A 12,056-nucleotide genomic window follows, 5' to 3' on the forward strand; every position below is an offset into this window, starting at 1 on the left:
TGGATAATGGAGGGTCCGCACAGTTGGGTTTCAGAATTACAGAATCACACAGTGCAGAAGAGGCCCTTCAGCCCATCGAGTCTTCACCGACACATGAGAAACACCTGACTTACCTACCTAATCCCATTTACCAGCACTTGGCCCACAGCCTTGAATGTTATGACGTGCCAAGTGCTCATCCAGGCACTTTTTAAAGGATGTGAGGCAACCTGCCTCCACCACCCTCCCAGGCAGCGCATTCCAGACCGTCACCACCCTCTGGTTAAAAAAGTTTTTCCTCACATCCCCCCTAAAACTCCTGCCCTTCACCTTGAAGTTATGCCCCCTTGTGACTGACCCTTCAACTAAGGGGAACAGCTGCTCCCTATCCACTCTGTCCATGACCCTCATAATCTTGTACACCTTGATCAGGTCACCCCTCAGTCTTCTTTGCTCCAACAAAAACAACCCAAGTCTATCCAACCTCTCTTCATAATTTAAATGTTTCATCCCAGGGCAACATTTTGGTTAATCGCCTCTGCACCATCTCCAGTGCAATCACATCCTTCCTATAATGTGGTGACCAAAACTGCACACAGTACTCCAGCTGTGGCCTCACCAAGGTTCTATACAACTCCAACATGACCTCCCTACTTTTGTAACCTATGCCTCGATTGATAAAGGCAAGTGTCCCAAATGCCTTTTTCACCACCCCACTAACATACCCCTCCGCCTTCAGAGATCTGTGGACACACACGCCAAGGTCCCTTTGTTCTTCAGAACTTCCAATGTCATGCCGTTCATTGAATACTTCCTTGTCAAATTACTCCTTCCAAAGTGTATCACCTCACATTTTTCAGGGTTAAATTCCATCTGCCACTTATCTGCCCATTTGACCATCCCGTCTATATCTTGCTGTAGCCCAAGACACTCAACCTCACTGTTAACTGCCCGGCCAATCTTTGTGTCATCCGCAAACTTACTAAACCTACCCCCTACATAGTCATCTATGTCATTTATATAAATGATGAATAATAGGGGACCAAGCACAGATCCCTGTGGCACGCCACTGGACACTGGCTTCAGGTCACTAAAGCATCCTTCTGTCATCAACCTCTGCCACCTACAAGCCAAAACCTTGTCAAAGGCTTTGCCGAAATCCATATAAACTACTTCAACTGCACTACCCTCATCTACACACCTGGTCACCCCCTCAAAAAATTCAGTCAAATTTGTTAGGCATGACCTCCCTCTGACAAAGCCATGCTGACTATCCCTGATCAAACTTTGCCTCTCCAAGTGGAGATAGATTCTCTCCTTCAGAATTTTCTCCAATAGTTTCAATATAATATAACGATATTATTTGTTTCCTAAGTTAATTGTTTGATCCTCCGGCCCCAGTTTCCGTACCACACCAGGAAAACAAATCTCGATACAATAATTTGTATTTTCAATGGCGGGGCCTTCACCCATCATCCCCCGCGGTGGGGAATATCCCCTATCCACATCACAGGAAAGCAATACGCAGGCGCAGTGGAGAAAAACATTGGAGCATGCGCAGAGCCAGTAATGACGATGGGGAGAAGGTTTTGTCAGATCCGTATCGGTAAGGGCGAAAATCGGGGGACGGAGGAAGCGATGGATCCGGTGGGTAGACGGAAAGGTTTTGTAAACATGTTGCGTAATCCGCAAAACCCCGAAAAAGACCATAGCGTTCCCATTTTTGTACAGAGCCAGGACGGCAGTTTTGTTCCGATTGCAGCCCCGAGGTAACGGTCGCCATCTTTATTGTGGGCGGGGCGCGTGCGCAGCCGCCATCTTTACTGTGGGCATTTTTTGAAATGTTCCCAATGACAGACTGAGGACAATTGTCCATCAAGCTGCTTCACACTTTGAGTTACAATATGTAATTGATGAGGCAAATCAACGATATATGTCCAAGGCAGTGACAATAATTATGCCTTTAGCATAATAAAATTTTCCAAGGCATTTCACAGAAATATTACAAAGTGACGTTTGACACTGAGCCACATGAGCCATATTAGGGCAGGTGACCAAAAGCTTTATCAAAGAGGTAGGTTTTAAGGAGTATTTTAAAGAAGAAGAGTGAGGCGTAGAGCTGTGACCTAGGCAACTGAAAGAACAGTCACTGATGGTGGAGCGATTAAAATCGGGAATGCTCAAGTGGCTGGAATTAGATCAGTGTAGAGATCCTGGCGAGGGCTGTGGCTGGAGGAGAATACAGAGATCGGGATCATCACAACCATGGAGGAAAACATGAGAATTTTAAAGTTTTGGTGCTTTTAAAATGAGAGCCTTTGTCAGTCAGTGAGCACAGGGGTGATGTGTGAACAAGACTGAGTGTGAGTAAGCACACAGATAGCAGAGTTTTGGATGACCTCAAGATTCTGGGTGTAGGAGGATGGAGTTGAATGTTGGAGGCCGGTTGGGTATGCATTAGGATAATTTAGACTATAGGTAACAAATGAATGGATGACACTTTCAACAGCAGATAAACTGAAACTAGGGCGGAGTCGGGTGCTGTTACTGAGGCAGAAATAGGTGGTCTTCGTGTTGATGCGGATATGTGGCTGTAAGCTCATCTCGCGATTGTGAACAGTGTGATTCAGCCTCAGGCAGTTGCCAAGGAGAGGGAGAGAGTCAGTGGTTAGGGAGTGGAATTTGTAGTAGGCACTGAAAGCAATAATGTGAGCATTGGTGGCTCAGCCAGCATTTATTGCCTATCCCTAACTGCCCTTGAGAAGGTGGTGGTGAGCTGCCTTCTTGAACCACTGCAGTCCATGTGGTATAGGTACACCCACAGTGCTGTTAGGAAGGGAGTTCCAGGATTTTGACCCAGTGGCAGGGAAGGAATATTTAAATGGAGGAGGTTTCTGCTCATCCAGTGCTGGATGTCAGACAAATCAGCACTGTGTGACTTGGATTTTTTAAAATTCATTTATGAAAGTTGCAGGCTGGGCCAGCATTTATTGCCCATCCCTAATTGCCCTTGAGAAAGTGGGAGTGAGCCATCTTCTTGAACCGCTGCAGTCCATGGAGGGAAGCTTGGAGGTGATGGTGTAAACATACACCTGCTCCCCTCATACTTTTAGTTAGTGGAGGTTGAGGATTTGGGAGATTCTGTCAAAGTTCTAGTTGAGCTGTAGATATTTAAAATCCCTCTCTTTCACTCTCTGCCTCCCCTTTTTCTTGCTATCCCTCTCACCCTTTCTCTTTCTCCCTCATCCCCCCCATAGAGGCCAGAGACTTGTGTAGGCCCAGTGTTGATGGCAGGTTCCCTTCCCTGAAGGACATCAGTGAAAAAGTTGGGTTGTTGTGACAATCCAGCAGATTTCATGGTCACTTTTGCTAGTGTCAGCTCCACAAATGACCATATTCAGTCAGCTCAATTTCACAACTTGCCTTTGTGTTTTTGTGGGTTCTCTCTAACTCCCATTTTTTTCTGTTTTAAATCAACTTCACAGAGTATTAGAGGGGGAGGATTTGCACTTTGGGAAACTCAAAGCAAATATCACATCGGGATCTGATGGAGTCGCTCAATTTATCGTCACCTGAATGTCATCAGATTTTGAACATGGAAGGAAAAAGCACCGTTTACAGTGGGGAGAAACTGTGGAAATGTGGGGAATGTGAGGAGAGGTTCAGTTACCCGTCTGAGCTGGAAGCTCATCGACGCATTCACACTGGGGAGAGGCCGTTCACCTGCTTCGAATGTGGAAAGGGATTCACTCGGCTATCCGACCTGTTAACACACCAGCGAATTCACACTGGGGAGAGGCCATTCACCTGCTCTGAGTGTGGGAAGGGATTCATTCAGTCATCCAACCTGCTGACATACCAGCGGGTTCACACTGGGGAGAGAGCTTTCAAATGTCCAGACTGTGGGAAATGCTATAGAAGTTCTGGGGACCTGATGTACCATCAACGTGTTCACACTGATGAGAGACCGTTCAGGTGCTCTCACTGTGGGACTGGGTTCAGGGGATCGTTTCAACTCACTGTATACCAGCGAATTCAGTGGTGAGAGGCCATTCACCTGCTATGTGTGTGGGAAGAGATTCACTCAATTGTCCCATGTGCTGAGACATGAGAGAGTTCATACCGGGGAGAGACCTTTTAAATGTCCAGACTGTGAGAAGTGCTATAAAAGCTCTGGGGAACTGATGTCCCATCAACGTGTTCACACTGATGAGAGACCATTCAAGTGCTCTCACTGCGGGACTGGGTTCATTCGATCGTCTGAACTAACCGCACACCAGCGAATTCACACTGGTGAGAGACCGTTCAAGTGCTCCTCCTGTGGGACTGGGTTCAAGCACTCATCACAACTCACTGTACACCGGCGGATTCACACTGGACAGAGACCGTTCACCTGCTCTGAGTGTGGGAAGGGATTTGCTCAGTCAACCACCCTGCTGAATCACCAGCGAGTTCATACTGGGGAGAGGCCGTTCACCTGTTCCGAGTGTGGGAAGAAATTCACCCGGTCATCCCACCTGCTGAATCACCAGCGAGTTCACATGGGGAGAGGCTGTTCACCTGCTCCGAGTGTGGGAACGGATTCACTTGGTGATCCACCCTGCTGAGACGCTAGCGAGTTCATGAGTAACTACAATGATTGGATTTTTCTGTTAATCACATTCAAGACTGAACTCTGTTAATTTGAATCTGTTTCTGTGGATGTTAATAAATTCCAGCCCAGTAATGGGCATTAACATTGTGGATAAATGTCAAATAAATCAGCTTTGTGTTAAACACACAGTGTGTTGAGTCTTTTTAATATCTCCAACACAAGTTAGTTCCTTCTGAATTACTCTCCCTCTCCCCACCTCTAATACCCTCAGCTCCAACAAGTGTGAGGAGCTCGTGGAGCTTCATTGTCACTAAGATTGAGACAATCTGATCAGCTGCCTCTGCTACTTCCCTGCCTTCCACTAACACACTGGACAAAACTGTCTCTGAAGTTCCCCCTTGTCTGAGCCCTGAACTCTCATCTTTTTTTAATTTCTCTCCAATCTCCTCTCATGCCCTCTCAGGTCTAATCTTGTCCATGAGACCTATTTCCTCTTCCCCGAACCTTATTCCCACTGAACTACTGACTGCCCAAACACCCCACCTTACCAGATATTGTTGCTGGTTCTCTCTCATCAGGTGATTTCCTACTTTCCTTTAAATCTGCTGTCATCACCCCCATCCTCAAAGAACACAACTCCATTGTCCTTGCAAACTACTGCCCCATCTCTCACCTCCCCGAAGTCTGAGAACATTTTGTCGCCTCCCAAATCCGTTCCCATCTTTCCTGGAATTCCATGTTTCAATCCCTCCCAGCAGAGTCCTGCCCTTCGATCACAGTAACCAACCAGCTCTTATCAAAGTCACAAAACAAATCCCATGTAACTGACAGAGATGAACTATTCCTCCTTGTCCTTCTTGGTCTGTTTGCAGCCTTTGACATGGTTTACCACACAATCCTCCTTTGCCAAATCCCATTCACTTATCACCTCTGGTCTCACTGACCTACATTGGCTCCTGATCAAGCAGCATCTCTTCACTGTTGTCCAGCTGGTGGGACTGCTCTCTCCTGGCTCGTTGCTTATCTATTGGCAGCCAGAGTACTGCCCACAATGTTTCTCTTCTCTCTCCCACACAGTTACCTCTGGTATTCCTGAGGATCTATCCTTGGCCTGTCCTATTTCAATCTACATGCTGCCCCTGAAGGATGTCATCTGAAAAAAGTGTTTGATTTCACATTATGCAGATTACTCCACCATCTCTCTTGACTCCTCCACTGTTACTAAATGATCAGACTGCTTATCCATCATCCTGTACTGGACCTTCAGAAATTTCCTACAATTGAATGTTGAAAAGGCTGATGACATTGTTTATGGTCCCCTGCTCCAAATTCCATTCCCAACCTACTGACCAACCTCCATTCCCAACCTTCTCCCTGGCAACTGTCTGAGACTAAACCAGACTTTTCACAGCTTTGATTCAGATCTGACCCTGAGATTAGCAACTGACCACAGATTTGCTCCATCACTAATACCACCTCCTTCCACCTCTGTAACATCACCCAGCTCCACCCCTGCCACAGCTCATTTAGAACCTCACCCCATCCTTTTGTTACCTCGAGACTGAACTATTCCAACATACTCCTGGCCGGCCCCCCACACTTTTTTTTATCCTTTAATAGGATGTGACGTCGCTGGTTAGGCCAGCATTTATTGGTGAGCTGTGTTCCTGAACCGCTGCAGCCCATGTGGTGTAGGTACACCCACAGTGCTGTTAGGTTGGGAGTTCCAGGATCTTGACCCAGCGACAGTGAAGGAACGGCAATATATTTCCAAGTCAGGATGGCGAGTGGCTTAGAGGGGAACTTCTAGGTGGTGGTGTTCCCATCTGTCTGCTGCCCTTGTCCTTCTAAATGGTAATGGATCAGAAAACTCAAGGTCATCCAAAACTTTGTTATCTATGTCCTAACAGACCAAATCCCATTCACCTATCACCCCATTCTCACTGCACGCATTAGCTCCTGGTGTAGCAACACATCAAATTTAAAATGATCATCCTTGTTTTCAATCAGTGCATCACCTCGTCGGTCCCTCCCTTTGTAACCTCCCTCACCCACCTCCCTCCTTAAGCTGCTTAAAATTGAACTTTTTAATCATTCTTTTGGCCGCCTGTCCTAATTTCTCTGTATGTGGCTCTGCCAAATTTCATTTGATAGTTCTCCTTGGGAGAATTCTCCTCTGGTAAATGTGTTAAATGAAGGCAAGTTGTTGGGTGTGATTAACAACAGTAATAACACCAGAATCCAACTCCTGCAGTCACATGTGAGCTCACTGTGTCTCAGCATTAGGGTGACTGACTGAATCCCTTCCAGCGCATAGAGCGGGGAAACAGTCTCTCCGTGCTGTGACTGCACTGATGACTTTCAAGGCTCAGATGGGTAATTGAATCCTTTCCACAGTCCAGATATTTCCATGGTTTCACCATGGTGTAGGTATCCTTTTGTCCCTCCAGGTTAATGGTCAGTTGAAGCCTCGTTCACGCACGAAACTTGTACGGTTTCTCCCATTGTGAATCTGCAAATCCTGCCTTTCTCATACCCTGTAAAAGGAGTTTAGAAACGTAATCACTGTATGTATAGGATAGAAATTATAGTTTCTATGGAACAATTTTTCCTCTTTTGTTTCCCCAAAGCTGTAAATCCCTATCCCAAACTCTCCCTCCTCCCTGGGCTGAAATCCAAACTCGGTTCCACATGTTCCCTGTGTAAAAGTCAGATGGACATTTTGATCGGACGTACTTTGTACAATTTTGGTCTCAATACTTAAGGAAGGACTTACTTGCACTGGAAGCAGTTCAGAGAATGTTGACTAGGCTGATTCCTGGGATGAAAGGGTTTGTCTTCTGAGGAAGGCATTAATAGGTTGGATCTGATTCCATTGGAGTTGAGAAGAATGAGAGATGATCTTAATGAAACATAGAAGATACTGCTGGTGGCTTGATAGGGAGGATGCTGAGAGGATGTTTCTGCTCTTGGGTGAATCTAGAACTAGGGGGCACAGTTTCAGAATAAGGGGTCCCACATTGAAGGCTGAGATGAGGTGGAATTTCTTCCCTCACAGGATAATGAATCATTCGAATTCTCTTCCCCAGAGAGCAGTGGAGGCTGGGTCATTGAATATATTCACTGCTGTATTAGACAAGATGTTTGATCTACCAAGGAGTCCAGGGTTATGGGGGGATAGGCAGGAAAGTGGAGTTGAGGCGACAGTCAGATCAGCCCTGATCTTATTGACTGGCAGAGCAGGCTCTGTGGGGCCAAATGGCCCACTCCTATGTTCTTTTAATCCCGGTATCCAAGGACAGAGAATCACGAACAATATCAGTGAACATGGGCAAGTTAGGTGATCAGCAGTTTAGTGGTGCTAGGATCGAGAGAGGAGGCTGGTCTCAGGGGCAAGATGAGCTCTGAAAGCATGAGGTGACATAGGGGAAAAATAGAGAAAAATGTGATTTTAGGGCTCAGACAAGGGGCAACTTTACAGGCATTTTGGTCCGATGAGCGAGTGGAAGGGAGGGAAGCGGCGGTGGGAGCTGATTGGATTGTCTCAATCTTAGTGACAAAGAAGCTCCATGACCTCCACCCACTTGTTGCTGGAGATGATGATGAAGGAGACAGGGGAGAGGGAGAGCACTTCAAAAAGAACCAACTTATGTTAGTTATTAAAAAGAGCTGAAACACTATATTTAACACAAAGCTGATTTATTTGACTTTTATCCTGAATATTCACCACCATAACTGGGCTAGAGTTTGACATCAGCAAAAACAGACCCCATGAACATGGCTCTGTCTGGGATGTGATTAACAGCAAAATCCAATAACTGTGGTTACTTGTGAACTTGCTGGTGTCTCAGCAGAGTGGATGACCTACCAAACCTCTTCCCACACATGGAACAGGTGAACGGCCTCTCCCCAGTGTGAACTTGCTGGTGTCTCAGAAGGGTGCATGCATGATTGAATCTCCTCCCACACTCGGAGCATGAGAACCGCCTCTCTCCAGTATGAGTGCGCTGGTGTACAATGAGATGAGATGATTCCCTGAACCCAGTCCCGCAGTGAGAACACCTGAATGGTCTCTCCCCAGTGTGAACACGTTGATGGCACATCAGTTCCCCGGAACCCTTATAGTACTTCCCACAGTCTGGGCATTTAAAAGGTCTCTCCTCGGTGTGAACTCGCTCATGTCTCAGCACATGGGATGACTGGGCAAATCCCTTCCCACACTTGGAGCAGGTGAAAGGTCTCTCCCCAGTGTGAAATCGCTGATGTATCAACAGGTTGGATGAATCACTGAATCCCTTCCCACATACAGAGCAGGTGAATGGCCTCTCCCCAGTGTGAGTACGCTTGTGTGTCAGCAGATGGGTTGACTGAGTGAATCCCTTCCCACACACGGAGCAGCTGAACGGCCTCTCTCCAGTGTGAACTCGCTGGTGAGTCAGCAGGTGGGATGAGGTGGTGAATCCCTTCCCACATTCAGAGCAGGTGAACGGCCTCTCCCCAGTATGAATACGCCGATGTGTTTCCAGGTCAGATGGGCAATTGAATCCCTTCCCACAGTCCCCACATTTCCACGGCTTCTCCCTATTGTAACTGCATTTATGTTTTGACAGGTCAGATGATCGATTGAAGCCTCGTCCACAAACAGAACATGTGTATGGTTTCTCTCCACTGTGAACAGTGCTTTTTCCTTCCATGTCTAAATTCTGATGATATTCAGGTTATGATAAATTGGACGACTCCATCAGATTCTGATGTGATGTTTGGTTTGAGTTGCCCGACTGCAAATCCTCCCCTTAATACCCTGTGAAATTGATTTAAATCAGAAAAAAAAGAGCGAGAGAGAATCCACAAAAACACAAAGATAGGTTGTGAAAGTAAAGTCTGCAGAAGTGCCAGTAAAATGTTAAACAAGGTCAAAATACACCCATTATTAGAGGGAGAGGAAGTTAGACAATAGCAGAGAGAACAGAGGTGAAACGGAGCAATGGGTGGACATGGGTTCTGATCCACAGTAAAGGAGCCACACCAGCCCCAGAGCCATGGACCCTCTCACAGATAACAGAGCATAGAACTAAAAGCTCGAAGTTGTAGATAAATGCTCAAAAATACTCACCTCTGAAACAATTTCAGCTTTTAATGTTAATGTCTCCTGCTGGAGCCGGCAGCTGGAAAGATATCAGAAGCCCTGGCGTCAGAGAAAAATCTCCCAGTTGAGGAAATACCCGGGGAGCGGGATGATGTCACCGCGCAATTGTCGGTGTGTGATGACATCACAGACATGAACACACAACATCTGGGTCTGTGCAAACCAGTGATCACCACATATTATGAAGGATGTGAGGGTCCCTGAGAGGGTGCAGTGGAGATTTACCAGAATGGTTCCAGGGATGAGGGATTTTAGTTGCAATGTTGGGTTGGAGAAACTGGGGCTATTCTCCTTGGAGCAAAGGAGATTGAGAGGAGATATGATAGAGGTGTACAAGTTTATGATTGTTTAGATAAGGTAGATAAAGAAAAACTGTTCCCATTATTTGAATGGGAGTAAAAGGATTACAGGAAATAGATTTAAGATTCATGGGCAAGATCTACAGGAAGATGTGACAAAGAAAGTTTATACAGCGAGTGGTCATGATCTGGAATTTAATGCTTACACTCAAAGGCCGATAACATCCAGGTCCTGATGAATCAAGTGATGCTGTCAGAGTTTGATGTGATGTTTGATTTGAGTTTCCTTTCTGCAAAACCTCTTCTAGTACCCTGTAAAAGATGTTTACAAAAACCATCAGTGTCTGTCAAGGATAGAAATTGAAAAGAGACAAACATTTCTCTTGATCTGAGTTTGCTTCATGTAAATCCTCCCCTTCTAACCCCCTGTTAAAGAGGTTTCCAAAAGCCATCACTGTCAGGCCAGGATAGAAATTCACAACATTCTCTTCCCCTACCACACATGCGCCCTGCTGCACATTGCCCCTTGTCGTCATCAGCGCTCCCTCGATTCGAGGATGACGTCAACTCAGGGTTGTGAGTTTCTGCCGTGGGTCTTCATGTGACTGAACAGACCCACAGATCTTTGGACACATGGGGCAGGACGTCCATGAGGAAGTGGAAATCAGAGAGCAGGATTTGCATCCTTTTCTTTCCTGCTCTGCTTCGTCAATAAGACTCAAAGCGTAAAGGTCAGAGCTTGATGGACAAGTTGTTTCAATTCTGTCGTTAAAAACATTCAAAAACATCTTCCCAATAAAATTTGCAGCCGCGCATGCTCCCTGCTGCACATTGCCCCAAACAAAAATGGCAGCTACGCATGCGCCCTGCTGCGCATTGCCCGCTCTGAAGATGACTGCCATGACCTGGGGCCTGTAACTGGGAGAAATCGCACCTACAGCTCCTGTCACTCTGTGCAAAATGGGGAACTGCGGGTTCTTTTTCGGCGTTTGCCGCTTACACAACAGATTTACAAAGCCTCCCCGACCACCTGCCTGATCCACCGCTTCCTCCGCCCGGCCGTTCCCCACCCCTCCTTTACCAACTGCGTATCCGAAAAAGAAGCTCCTCTCCATCGCCAGCGCTCCCACTGTGCATGCTCTAATCACTGAGCACTGCGCCTGCGCACTGGTCTCTTGTGATGTGACTAGAGGACATTCTCCACCGCATGGAATACTGGGTAACGGCACCGCCATTGATAGTTCAAATTATTCTAGCCTGATTTGTTTCCCTGTTATTGGGTGGAAACTGGGGCCGGACGGTTCAATATTAAAGTTGTGAAACAAGTTGTACTTAAACCCATCTGCATGGACCCATCATTATCCACTAGAAACAAGGGGATTGGGACTTGGTGGAGAATTGAGAGTCCCCAAAGCAACAGTAATAACGGCAGAATCCAACTCCGACAGTCACACGTGAACTCACTGGTATCCCAGCTGCTGGAATAAAGAAGTGAATTACTGTTCACACACAGAACTCTCTCTGGCATGAATGTGCTGATCATGCTTCGAATTCTATTTGAACTTTCAAAATTGGTGGGAAAGCTGAGTAAATCCTTTTTCAAACACGAATTATCTGAATGGTCTCTCTCCAGAGTGACTGTGCTGCTGTGTCAGTAAATAGGATGACCAAGTGACTCAATTTCCACAATCAGCTGGAGAATATCCTACTGCTGGTGTGATGGCACCTATGAGTTTCCAGCTCAGACAGCCAACCAACTCATTCTTCACAGTCAACAACAACAACGTGCATTTCTATAATACATTTAATAAAACATCCTGAATTTCCTCACATGAGCATTAACAGTACCCACCTTAAGTTTGTGCTTGTGTCTCCAATTTGTTTCCAAAGACACTGTTATAATTTCCATACAATAAAAACGGGAATGCAGACATTTTTGTAAACTTTCCGAACCATAGCTTTATTTATTGTGCAGATACACTGGTAGTTTATGCAGTGCTGGAGGAAGCCATTGTGGAACGTCTGGGCTTCCAGGTGG

General features: G+C 46.3%; 1 protein-coding gene and 1 pseudogene across 2 annotated transcripts in view; both read right to left on the minus strand.

Annotated features, from left to right (window-relative positions):
• The window catches only part of LOC144698091 (uncharacterized), a 78,317-nt pseudogene extending 68,957 nt beyond the window's left edge, over nucleotides 1–9,360 (minus strand).
• LOC144698102 (uncharacterized) overlaps nucleotides 1–11,088 on the minus strand; it is an 862,314-nt gene extending 851,226 nt beyond the window's left edge. The window contains exons 1-2 of one of the 2 annotated variants that reach the window (XM_078570029.1): nucleotides 10,957–11,088; nucleotides 10,225–10,330 (exon numbers count right to left, since the gene is read on the minus strand). The gene's annotated coding sequence lies outside the window, so the exon portion shown is untranslated. Of the gene's footprint in view, nucleotides 1–10,224; nucleotides 10,331–10,952 lie in introns of both variants that reach the window. The other variant, XM_078570028.1, reaches the window with a different exon arrangement.
• Between the last annotated feature and the right edge of the window lie 968 nt (nucleotides 11,089–12,056).

Source organism: Cetorhinus maximus, chromosome 23 (assembly GCF_964194155.1).
Source record: "Cetorhinus maximus chromosome 23, sCetMax3.hap1.1, whole genome shotgun sequence".
Lineage (NCBI taxonomy): Eukaryota > Metazoa > Chordata > Chondrichthyes > Lamniformes > Cetorhinidae > Cetorhinus > Cetorhinus maximus.